The sequence below is a fragment of the Marmota marmota genome, unplaced genomic scaffold (genome assembly GCF_001458135.2).
Source record: "Marmota marmota marmota unplaced genomic scaffold, marMar, whole genome shotgun sequence".
Taxonomy (NCBI): Eukaryota; Metazoa; Chordata; class Mammalia; order Rodentia; family Sciuridae; genus Marmota; species Marmota marmota.
Window position 1 is genome coordinate 87,393 of NW_026000078.1, and position 11,185 is coordinate 98,577.

Genomic DNA, 11,185 nt, shown 5'->3' on the forward strand with positions numbered 1-11,185 from the left:
TACTAATATGGCATTATGTAAAAATGTGGATGTGTAACCGATGTGATTCTGCAATCTGTATTTGGGGTAAAATTGGGAGTTCATAACCCACTTGAATCTAATGTATGAAATATGATATGTCAAGAGCTTTGTGATGTATTGAACAACCAATTTAAAAAAAAGAAAATAAAGTAATGAAAATATTCTATATTTTGATTATGATGGTGATTACATTTGTAAAAATGCAAATTGTATCCTTAGAAAGAGTATATATTATGTGTAAATTATACATCAATAAATCATATGTTTATGTCTACATGTCTATATCATATCAATTATAATATGTGGAACTTATCTGGGGTGGTGAGATAGGAAAAAATCACTCACTGACAAACAGGACACTTCTTAACCACTGGAACCATTTCAGGAAAAACAGTGTTGAGAAAATAAAACAAACTTGGACCCTGGGGTACTACTTGGAAAAGATAGAAATGAGGCTCTTTGGTTTCCACATGAGTTCCAGACTGGATTTTTCAGACTCACAACTTATCCCTTCACACCGCAAATACATTAATACCAAGGTTGAGCCACAAAAACTCAGAAAACCTCCAAACCAAACATCCTTTTAACGACACTGAAAAATAAAGTCACCAAACACTCTCACTATGAAAACTTATGACGCCTGAATTGAAGCAAACTAATAGGAAGAAAGGAATCATCAGGGTCTGGAGTGGAGCAACCACAGTTAATTCATAAATAAAGTTTTTGGAGAAAATGTGAAGAAGTTCCTTAACCCCAAACACCCTATTAAGCCTATTTTAAATTGCATTAATTATTTTTGCACTTATCCACCATTCCCTTTAAGGATGGTGTTCCTCATTAAAATGGAACTGGCTATGTCTTATATATCAAGAGCAAGTTCCTGATAAAGAGAAATAAATGGTGGGTGGAATGGAGGGGTTGTTAGGGAGAGAAAAGCAAATAGAGAAAGAGGTATGAAAAGAAGAGAAAATTATGAAGGAAAAAGGGAAGAGAATGAAATAGACCAAAATGAGACAGGAGAAGATACAGAGAAAATTGAAGGCAGGGAAAGAGAAAAGAAGATGGAGACAGAGATAAAGAAGATAGACAAACAGGTGATATATACAGAGAGAGAGAGACACCATTCACTGAGAGAAAGAGAAAGAGAAACCTCCTCACCTGCAAAAAGTTCTGGTGGAAATGAAGCCCGTTAGTCCTTAAATTCCCTGGAAATAATAAATAGAACCTGGCTTGACAATTATTTTTCAGATTTGATTTTTAAAAATTTACCCACTAAACCTAAAACATATTTGTACCAAAATCAATAGCACTAATAGTACTGAAGACACCCCAAAACGAACATTTCTTCAAATACCACTAGAGGAATAATGCACCAGTTTTGATGACTCAAAACTGAAGGATACAACAGAAGGAGAGGAAAGGTTTCTGAAAGTAAATCACAGGTAGAGGGCAACTCTCAAGGGTTCAAGGAAGCAAAGTTTGCCACTGTATCTGCTCCAGGTTATTCTCAACACCTTCCACAACAGATCTGCCTTTAAAGCATCCTCAAACAGCCAAGTATTACATGTCAAACCTGACAGAAAAGGTATTTGAAGAATTAATATTCACTGGTTAAATTATAAGTAGGGTTGTCTAAAGAGACATTTTGATATGTCTTTCAATCTCAATCCTCCTCTTAAATCTTTTAAAAAATACATTACCTGTCATCCTCCATTGGGATAATGATGGCATTTGCAGACTGAATGATCTTTTAATCAAAAAATGGTAGTTCACTTTTAAATATATATATTTTACATATATAATATATAAACATATTTTTTAGTTGTTGATAGACCTTTATTTGATTTATTAATGTGAGGTGCTGAGAATCGAACCCAATGCCTCACACATGCCAGGCAACTGCACTACTGCTAAGCCACAGCCCCAGTCCCTAAATTACTTATTTTATTTTTTTGGTACGAGGGATTAGACCCAGAGGTGCTGTACCACGGACCATCCTCAGCCCTTTTTTGTTTTCTATTTTGAGACAGGGTCTCACTAAGTTGGTCAGGGCCTCACTGAGTTACTGAGGCTGACCTTAAACTTATGATACTCCCCACTCATTGGGATTACAGGCATGCAGCACAGCTTCCAGCTCACTTTTAAATTAAAAGGATTATTTTATTAATCTCCCCTGACTTGTGTTTAAAGTAATTTTATATCATGCAAATCAATTTTAAGCATAAAAACTGCATTACTGAAATAATAACTATTCTGCAAGTCCAAAATTCTTGGTTTATAATAGAATTATAAAGTGCCTCTCCAAAAAAAAAAAAAAAAACCATCATTTATCTATTGTATAAGTCCAAAATCTTAAGTTGTTCAACAAGTCTCAGAAAAACACTTCTGGAAACAACCCATAATTGAAAAGAAATTACTTGTGTTTTCACTATTTTATTATTGTCTCTAGTATTTTTCTTCTCAAACGGAAATTCACATCCTCTATACATTGCTTTTGAGTCAGCCATTCTGTGCAGCCTTAAACTAAATATTCCTAAAATCCCATTCATGCATTCTCTTCAAAGTGTGGTTCCAGACTGAATGATCTTTTAATTTGCCGTGGTGACATCAACTATATTGTTAATTTTGTAGTTTAGATAACCTACTTTTTATAGGATAACATCGGTCTACTACGAAAACACTTGACAAAGTCTAGAGACCTGGATTTTTGTTGTTTGGGGGTTTTTTGTTGTTTGGATTTTTTTTTCTACCCTCTGCATCTAGTGGGTAGAGGCTAAAGATGCTACTAAATAGCCTACGTGCACAGGAGAGCCCCCATCCTCAACAAAGAATTATCAGCCCCAAATGGTTAACAGTGCCAAAGGTTAAGAGACCTATTCTAGATTCAACTATCACTTTGTAAGCTTTAGGACAAGAGAAACGTGTTAAATTATGACACACACGAAATGAAGACTGTGGGTCATTCTATTGGACAAACAAAATTTCTTCAACAAATTAAGCTGCAAGAAAACAGGTGGAACAATAAATCCCTAGATTGAAAAAATCCTTGGGCTGGGGTTTTGGCTCAGTGGTAGAGTGCTTGCCTAGCATGTGTGAGACACTGGGTTTGATCCTCAGCACCACATAAAAAATTAAAGACATTTTTAAAAAGAGTGATCAGTATTTTTAAAAATCCTTAAAACATATATCAAGGGCCAGGGTTGTGGCTCAGTGGTACAGTGCTTACCTAGCATGCGTGAGGCATTGAGTTCGATCCCCAGTACTACATTAAAAAATAAATAAAATAAAATAAAGGTATTGTGTCCATCTACAACTAAAAATATATTTTAAAAAATATATACCAAGTGCAAGAATTAACAAGACCAGATTTATCCTTCCATGGTAGCAAACAATAGAAAACTGCACAAAATAAACATTGTTTTCAGACACTGAAATACACACAGCACAGAACTGTAATCCCTGAAAGAGAAAATCATAAGCAAATGAGGGAAGCCTTACAATCTCCCCAACTTTCTGCCTAAAGGCACAGACCGAAAAACAGAAAGGGGAAAGCAAGGCAGAGTGTGGCAGTCTTGCTAAGAGATAGATCATAATCTAGGGAACTGGAGTGGTTAGACTCCATAGAACAGATACAAGAGGGAGAATGTGGAAGGAGGAAGAGCTCCAGGAATTCACATAGGGAATTCCTTAATTCTCTTGCTGAATATCAAGATACACATGTGTAGGACAAAACTCCAAAATGATGGGCAAAGAATTTCAAGAGAGCTGGAGCTATACAATTCCCAGGTTCCCTGAAGACCTGGAAGACCTATGAGTTCTCATTTGCCAGAGCAGAGTGACCCACTGAACACCACCCAAGTGGAGATCTCAGAAACACATGTCCTTAGTACATCTAGCTGTAATGAAAACTACCCCAATGAAGTTTCAAACAAGCACATTTTGTAATTTCTTTTTTAAAAGTTGGTTGAAAACATACACAGTAACAATGTGTCATGGCATTCATGATATATATAGAAGTAAAATGCATGAAAATGGCCTAAAGAAGGAGAAAATGAAAAACATAGGAAGCTTGTTATATGAGAAATAGCACAGTATTATTCAAAAATATACTATAATAATTTAAAAGTGTAGGTTAAAATTTTCAGCAGTACAATTAATAAGTCAATAGTATGCATAAATACAATTTAAAAATCTAATCCAAAGACAGCAGTATAAGAAGCCAATAGTACATGGGACAAATGAAAAACAGCAAAGTGGCAACCTTAAGCCCAATCATGTCAATAATTAAATATACTTTAAAAGCCCCTATAAAAAGGCCAATATTTTCAGATTGAGTAAAAAAATAAGATCTGGGGCTGCGGTTGTGGCTCAGCAGTAGAGCACTCACCTAGCACATGCGAGGCCCTGGGTTCAATCCTTAGCACCACATATAAATAAATTAATAAAATAAAGGTATTGTGTCCAACTACAACTAAAACATAAATATTTTTAAAGAAATAAGAATAAGATCTGACTACCCCTTGCATATAAAAACATACTTGAAATATAAAGAAACATATATTGAAAGTAAAACAACAGAAAAAGATATGCCATACAAGCACTAATCACAAGAAAGCTAAAGTGGCTCTGTTATATCAGATAATAAATGTTAATTGTGATTACAATTTTAATTTTCCCTGAGTGCAATGTTTTAGCACAAAAAGTAAATAATAAATGAGTCATTTCATCCTAAAGTCATAATGATCCTAAAAGTATATGCACCTAAAAATAGAGGTCCAGGATATTTATAAGGCAAAAACCCACAGAAATATAAAGGAAAACAGAAAAATTCCAAATGTTACTTAAAATAGCAACAATTCTCTCAGTAATTAACACAACAAATAGCTCCAAAGGTTATTAGGAATATAGAGGATTTTAACAATATTACCTACCTATTTGACCTGCAGACATTTACAGAAAACACCACCAAACAATGGCATTCTTTTCAAATGCATATGGAATATTTACTAAAAGATATCCTATGGAAGACCATAAAAATTTCATAAATTTAAGAGGACTGAAATCATACAGTATATGTTTTCTGACTCAAACAAAATTAAATCCAAAATTAATAACAGAAAAATATCTGTGGATTCCACAAATGTTTGGAAATTATAAAACATCCTTAAAATAACCCATGGGTCAAATTTCCACAAGGGAAATTTTAAAGTATTCTGAACTGAACAAAAAAAAAAAACACATTTCAAAATATGGAGATTTTTTACAGTAAAAACTATGGTTAGAGAAATATACAGCTTTAGATGTTTTATAAAAAAGGAAGGGTCTAGGGGCTGGGATTGTGGCTCAGTACCACATAAAAAATAAAGGCATTGTGTTGTTTCCATCTACACCTAAAAAAATAAATGTTAAAAAAAAAGGAAAGGTCTGGGGCTGGGGAAGGACCTCAGTGGTAGAGCACTTGCCAGCACACTCATAGACCTGGATTCAATCTCTAATATGGCAAAATAAATAAATAAAATTTAAAAGGAAGAGCCTAAATCAGTAATTCCAAGCTTTCCAAAAAGTCTCTCTGCTCATCCCAGTTGGACAGAAACCTGTATCTTCTTATCTCATGCAGTGCTGTTACATTCCTATGATAAGGTAGTCAAGGTGGATGTGGCCATACTGGGTACCTGTCCACCAGGTCTGTTTTTAACTCTGGCAAAGTAAGTGTTGTTGCCATCAGTGACCCCTTCATTGACCTCAACTGCACACCTACCTGTTACACCCATGGGGAATTCAATGACACAGTTAAGGCTGAGAACACAAAGCTTGTCATCAATGGAAAGTCCACCTCCATTTTCAAGACCAAGAACCCACCAACATCAAATGGATGATGGTGCTAAATATGTTGTAATGTCTACTGGTATCCTCTCTACCATGGAGAACCTAGAAAACAGAGAGAATTACATCCAAAGTAAAAAGAAATAATGATAAAAACATAAATCAATGTAACCAAAAAGCTAGTTGTTTGAAAAGATCAATTCAATTGATAAATATCTAACTAGACTATATGTTTAGTCTTGTAATCACAAACATTTTTAAACGATTTTTTCCCTGAGTGCAATGTTTTAAAAAAGCAAGGGCCATTCTAATGCATTATAATGAATAATTTATAAGGATAACGATTAAAAATGTTAATACATATCAGTAAGAAACATTAATTTACAGAACAAGATTTAACAAAGAAAACAGTGAGGCCTTTGCCATGATTCACGAGCCCATTACATTACCTCGTACATACCAGGAATCCAGTTACAAGTCAGGCATACATAAGGTAAATGGTCATTTCAGAGAAGCAGAAATCAAAGACATTAATCAATGCCTGCACAGTAGCTACAGAGTTATAAATCTGCAGTATGAACAAGGGAACAAGTGTTTCCAGCACATATCCTCTTTTACTCTTTTAAAGGAATCTGGATTTCAGGGTGGTTATAGACAGGTACTTTTATATTAACATTTACAATAATAATCATATACTGACATTTAATGAAATATTGTTCCTTATTGTTCACTATAGAAATTATTTCTAGGGACTATATTATTGGAGGGGATATTCTATCTAAGTAATCTACCAATCAAAGCTGACTGATAATCATTCTTCTACCAGACCAATATCAATAGAAAGAAGACACTACTGGTGAGGAAACTAGTGGGAATTCAGCATGAGAATCCCATCATCTTGTCTAGGTGAAGAGTTGCCTGCAGAGTCCAGATTTTTTTTTGCTTTATGCTTAATTCAGCTGGATCAGATTGTCATCTCAGCAACTCAGCCACAAGGGGTTTGATGGCTATTTGACTTCCCTCCCAAACTTAGGAAGTTAACTTCCTGCTTACTTCACTTCCCTTTTGACCTGCAGGATTTCTGCAGTCACTTTCCACTTATCCTGACCAAATCCAGGCTGATTTGGGAACTCCACTCATTCAAGGTCTTTTGGATACAATCTTGAAGCTGCAAAAAGAATGCATTTTTAAACTGTTAATCAAACTCTATTCACTCACCCTACATCTACAATAAGAATGCATAGTTTGGTAAATTAAGCAGGGGGAAAAAAACATCAATACAATTTATCACACAAATCTAAAGTTTAATTCTACAAGGTTTTTGTTGCCTTCAACAGATAAATTCAGACCTGTTTTTATTCTACTCATAATTCCCAAACATTCTTGACCCCAAAGCAAGTCTAATTATTTTTACCCTGTTTTTGTATCAAGGAAACTTTAAACTTCTAAAACTTAGAAGCATTCATAAAGAAACAAAAAATGGGGCTGGGGTTATGGCTCAGAGATACAGCACTCGCCTAGCATACATGAGGCACTGGATTCAATCCTCAGTAACACATAAAGTAAAATAAAGACATTGTGTCCACCTATAACTAAAAAATAAATATTAAAAAAGAAACAAAAACTGATTTCAAGAATAAGGTTATATGGCTGGTCGTAGCCATAGTAGTAAAGTGCTTGTGTCAGTTTTTATCATAGGAAATTGTTGTTTAGAAGGAAATTGTTGTTTTAGAAACTAACCTTCTAAACAACAATTTCCTATGATAAAAACTGACACAAGCACTTTACTACTTCTTAATATAGAAATCAAAGGGAAAACTGGTTAATCAATTTAAGGGCACACAGCCACTTATGTTAGGATTTACAATATACAACAATAATTTATTAGCTATCCATAGTAACTTACTTGAATTTAAGTTACAAGGTGTATATTCTTATGCAAAATGTATTTCTAATCAACTTGAAGTCGGTAGATAACAATTAGTTGATAATCTTACCAGATAAATCAGTAACTGTTGAGGAAGCAAGACTGATTAAGTTAACAATTTTATTAGCACTGCTTTGGCTCAAATTGTGGGAGAATTCAAAGAAATTTTTCTCTGGATGATTCATTTACATAGAAGGCTTTCCTGATGAATTCTTAAATTCAGAACGAAGTATTCACCCCTTTTCTGAAACCATTTCTTTAATTAATATTGGTTTCTGCAAAATTCAGGATAAATTGAAAAGTTTAAAGTTATGATTATAAATAAATTCACTGACTATATTACAAACTGAATGATTTTTAATTTTGTAAGTTACATGTTATCTATATTGACTGAATATTAACCTTACGCCTTTTTGTTTCCTGCTTTCTTCATCATCACATACACAGTATCACGAAAGATAACTATCATCACAGTGTAGTGTATATTAGATCCAGAATGGCTTAAGAATCTTAAAAATACCACAATTCAACTGATCAAATACTCAACAACAGAAAGGGCAAAACAATCTTACAATGACTCATATATAAACAATATTTGACCCTAGTTTCAATCCTCAGCACTGTCATAAATAAGTAAATACAATTTGTAAAATATTTGAGTTCATAAAACTCTAGTGAAACACAAAAATATGGGGAAAAAATCATAGAATCAAAAAAGCATTAGAACTAGAAAACATTTTTTAAGAATTGAACACTATCGAATGTGTAAATTTTTAATAATGAATGATTTTTTTCACTTTCTTTAATCTCTTCAATGAGGTTGAGCTGTTTCAACTGGTACATCCCATTCTGGAGCTCTCTATGAAAAATTATTTACATAGAAATTAAACATGCCTATCCTACTCTAATTAAACTGTTATAGTTTCCCTACAATATGCTGCTATTTCTTCACATTTTCCTCAAATGTCCTAGGGCCTTTAGTTTTGTTCTACTCTGACAAGGCACCCCAAACAAAACACTACAGACCAGAATTAATCCTCTGAACAATGTTTTTCAGAAAACTGTGTGCATCAGCACACACTGTCCCAGTGTAGTTCAGTGGTGGAGCCCTTGGATAGCATGTGTGAGACCCTGAGTTTCATCCCCAGCATCCTGTTAAAAAAAAAAAATTAAAAACAGGATAGAAAAAAAATGAGATGGTTCAGTAAAAAAGAGTTAACATCTTTTTGTGAGATCTCTGTTTCAGACATATTGATACACACATATAAATATATAATTATGAACTGCATGGGTAAAATACATTTCTTACCATTTGGAGTAAAAAAAAATTGAAAGCCACTACTCTACAATGTGTTATAGTGATATAACAGAAAAAAATCTCACCAATATCATCAAAATACCTGCAGAACTTCCAGCTACCTTGGTCATGACTATCACTGCTGAAAGAAATTAAGGCTGTATGTAACAAATATAGAAATACTTATCTTTCAGAGAAAGAGTCAAAGTGGGTGGTTTAAACAAAGTTGGAACCCAAACATAGAATAGGATACGGATTCTGGTGCATATTAAAGTGACAACCAAGAGTTCTCACTTCCTGAAGGTTGCTGGTTCCCCACACATACAAACTGCTACTTACTGCAGGTTCTGTGGACAACAGCTCTCTATAAAAATAGCTAAATCTTACTCTGAACAGCTGATAATTTGACAGTTGAGGCAACTGGTTCTTTTAATCAAGGCATTTTTCTGATAGAACCAGGTTATATGGAGATAAACTCTCCTAGGTTGAGTATTTTCATATACAATCTCTTAATTTTCACAACAACCTGATGAGGAAGGTAGCATCCAACTTCAAAGCTTCTTTCCCAAAGTCGCATGGCTCCTGAAGTTTTTGTTCTATTACTTTTACATTTAACCAACACATCATAAACGCACATAGTCATTGGGAATTTTTTTCAAGTACTAAAATTATTCCGTGCCACAAATTACTTGTGCAGTCAATAGATGACTACTCACTGGCTCAGAAAGAGTCAGCAACAAAGGAGTAACAAGTGCATACTTCTAGATTAACATCTGCCACCTCCAACTAACTAGTGATCAGCCTTCGGGAAAATAAAATGAGGCAGATTAACTTCCAGTAAGAAAAAAATTCGTGTCTACGCCCAAACCAAATTTGAGTTGTTTCGTCATTTGCTTCACAGCAATAGATTAATACCAACATTGACACAAAGTTAAGCGTATTGTGAATATTATTTCATTTACCAAAAGTTAATCTTTCGAATATTCCTTTCGAAAGGAAAGGGTGGGGAAGAGAGCAAGAGATTGATAGAGGCACCCAGCCACTTACTGGCGCTCCCCAATTCCCCTGCCAGCGCGTCTCAGAGTTCTGCTATCCACCTCGAACAGTGGCAGAGGCGGCACTGGGTGTGCAGCTGCACCTGCTGAGTTTTTAGGACGCTCGGCCCCAGGCGGCAGGTCCGGACAAGAGGTTGCACTGACCCTGGCCGCAGTCCCCCGCGGCGCCCAGGCGTGCTCTCCCTCACCTGCCCTGGCCGGCGGCCTGCCCCAGAACCTGGATTTGCGCGGACGCTGCTGGCCCGCCCTCACCTCCTCGCTGTGCGTGGAAAGACACTTCCTCTGTAGACGGCCCCAGCTCAGCAGGTTCCCAGCCTGCAGGTGCAGGGTGCGGGCTCGCGCCAGGAGCGCCCTGGCTGCGCGGCGGTAGGTGCCCATGCAGGCGGCCACCAGAGGGGCCAGGCGACGGGGCCGGCGAGAAGACGGCCGCCTCGCAGAGCGTGGTGCCCGAGACCGCAGGGGCTAGCGCGAGGCTTCCGACCCCGCGCGGCGGGAAGCAGAAGTGCGCTCCGGTGGGAGGAGGCCGGACCGCTGCTGAGCGGCAGCCTGAGAGGGAGGTGCTGAGGCTGCGGCTCCGCTGCTGAGTCTCTGGCTTCTGCAGCCGGAGAGCTGACTCCAAACTGAGGAAGCTGTTTCCTGGAAGACAACGACTAAACAGAAATCCCTACCGGGCAAAGTGCTTCCTGACGGTTACTAGTCTCGCGGCGAGTTGGGACAGGGTGAGAACCCGCAGCGGGATTCCAGCCCGCAGGTGATTATCCCTGGCTGGCGGTGGGCGGGCGCAAGGGCCTAGAGCACCCGCAACGCGGCTGCCAGAGCTGCACGCGCCAGGGCTCCCCCTGCCGATGTCAGGACTGCGCGCCTGACTTAGCCCGCACCCCTGGCAGGCTACTGGCATTTGAGGCCCTACTCCTCCACCAAGGGCGGCCGCGCTGCCGGGTTCTTCACACACACACCGCCCCCCCCCCCCTTTAAAAGGACCGCTAAAAGGTTATTGAGAATTTTAGGTGGAGGAATTTGCAGTCTAGATATGGTACTTGTGGGTGAACAAGTGAGAGTGCA

At 37.2% G+C, this 11,185-nt stretch overlaps 1 protein-coding gene across 1 annotated transcript in view; it reads right to left on the reverse strand.

Moving 5' to 3' along the window:
• The window catches only part of LOC107156524 (rho GTPase-activating protein 29-like), an 83,417-nt gene extending 73,055 nt beyond the window's left edge, over window positions 1-10,362 (reverse strand). Inside the window, 1 exon segment of the mRNA XM_048814604.1 lies at window positions 5,780-10,362. The gene's annotated coding sequence lies outside the window, so the exon portion shown is untranslated.
• Between the last annotated feature and the right edge of the window lie 823 nt (window positions 10,363-11,185).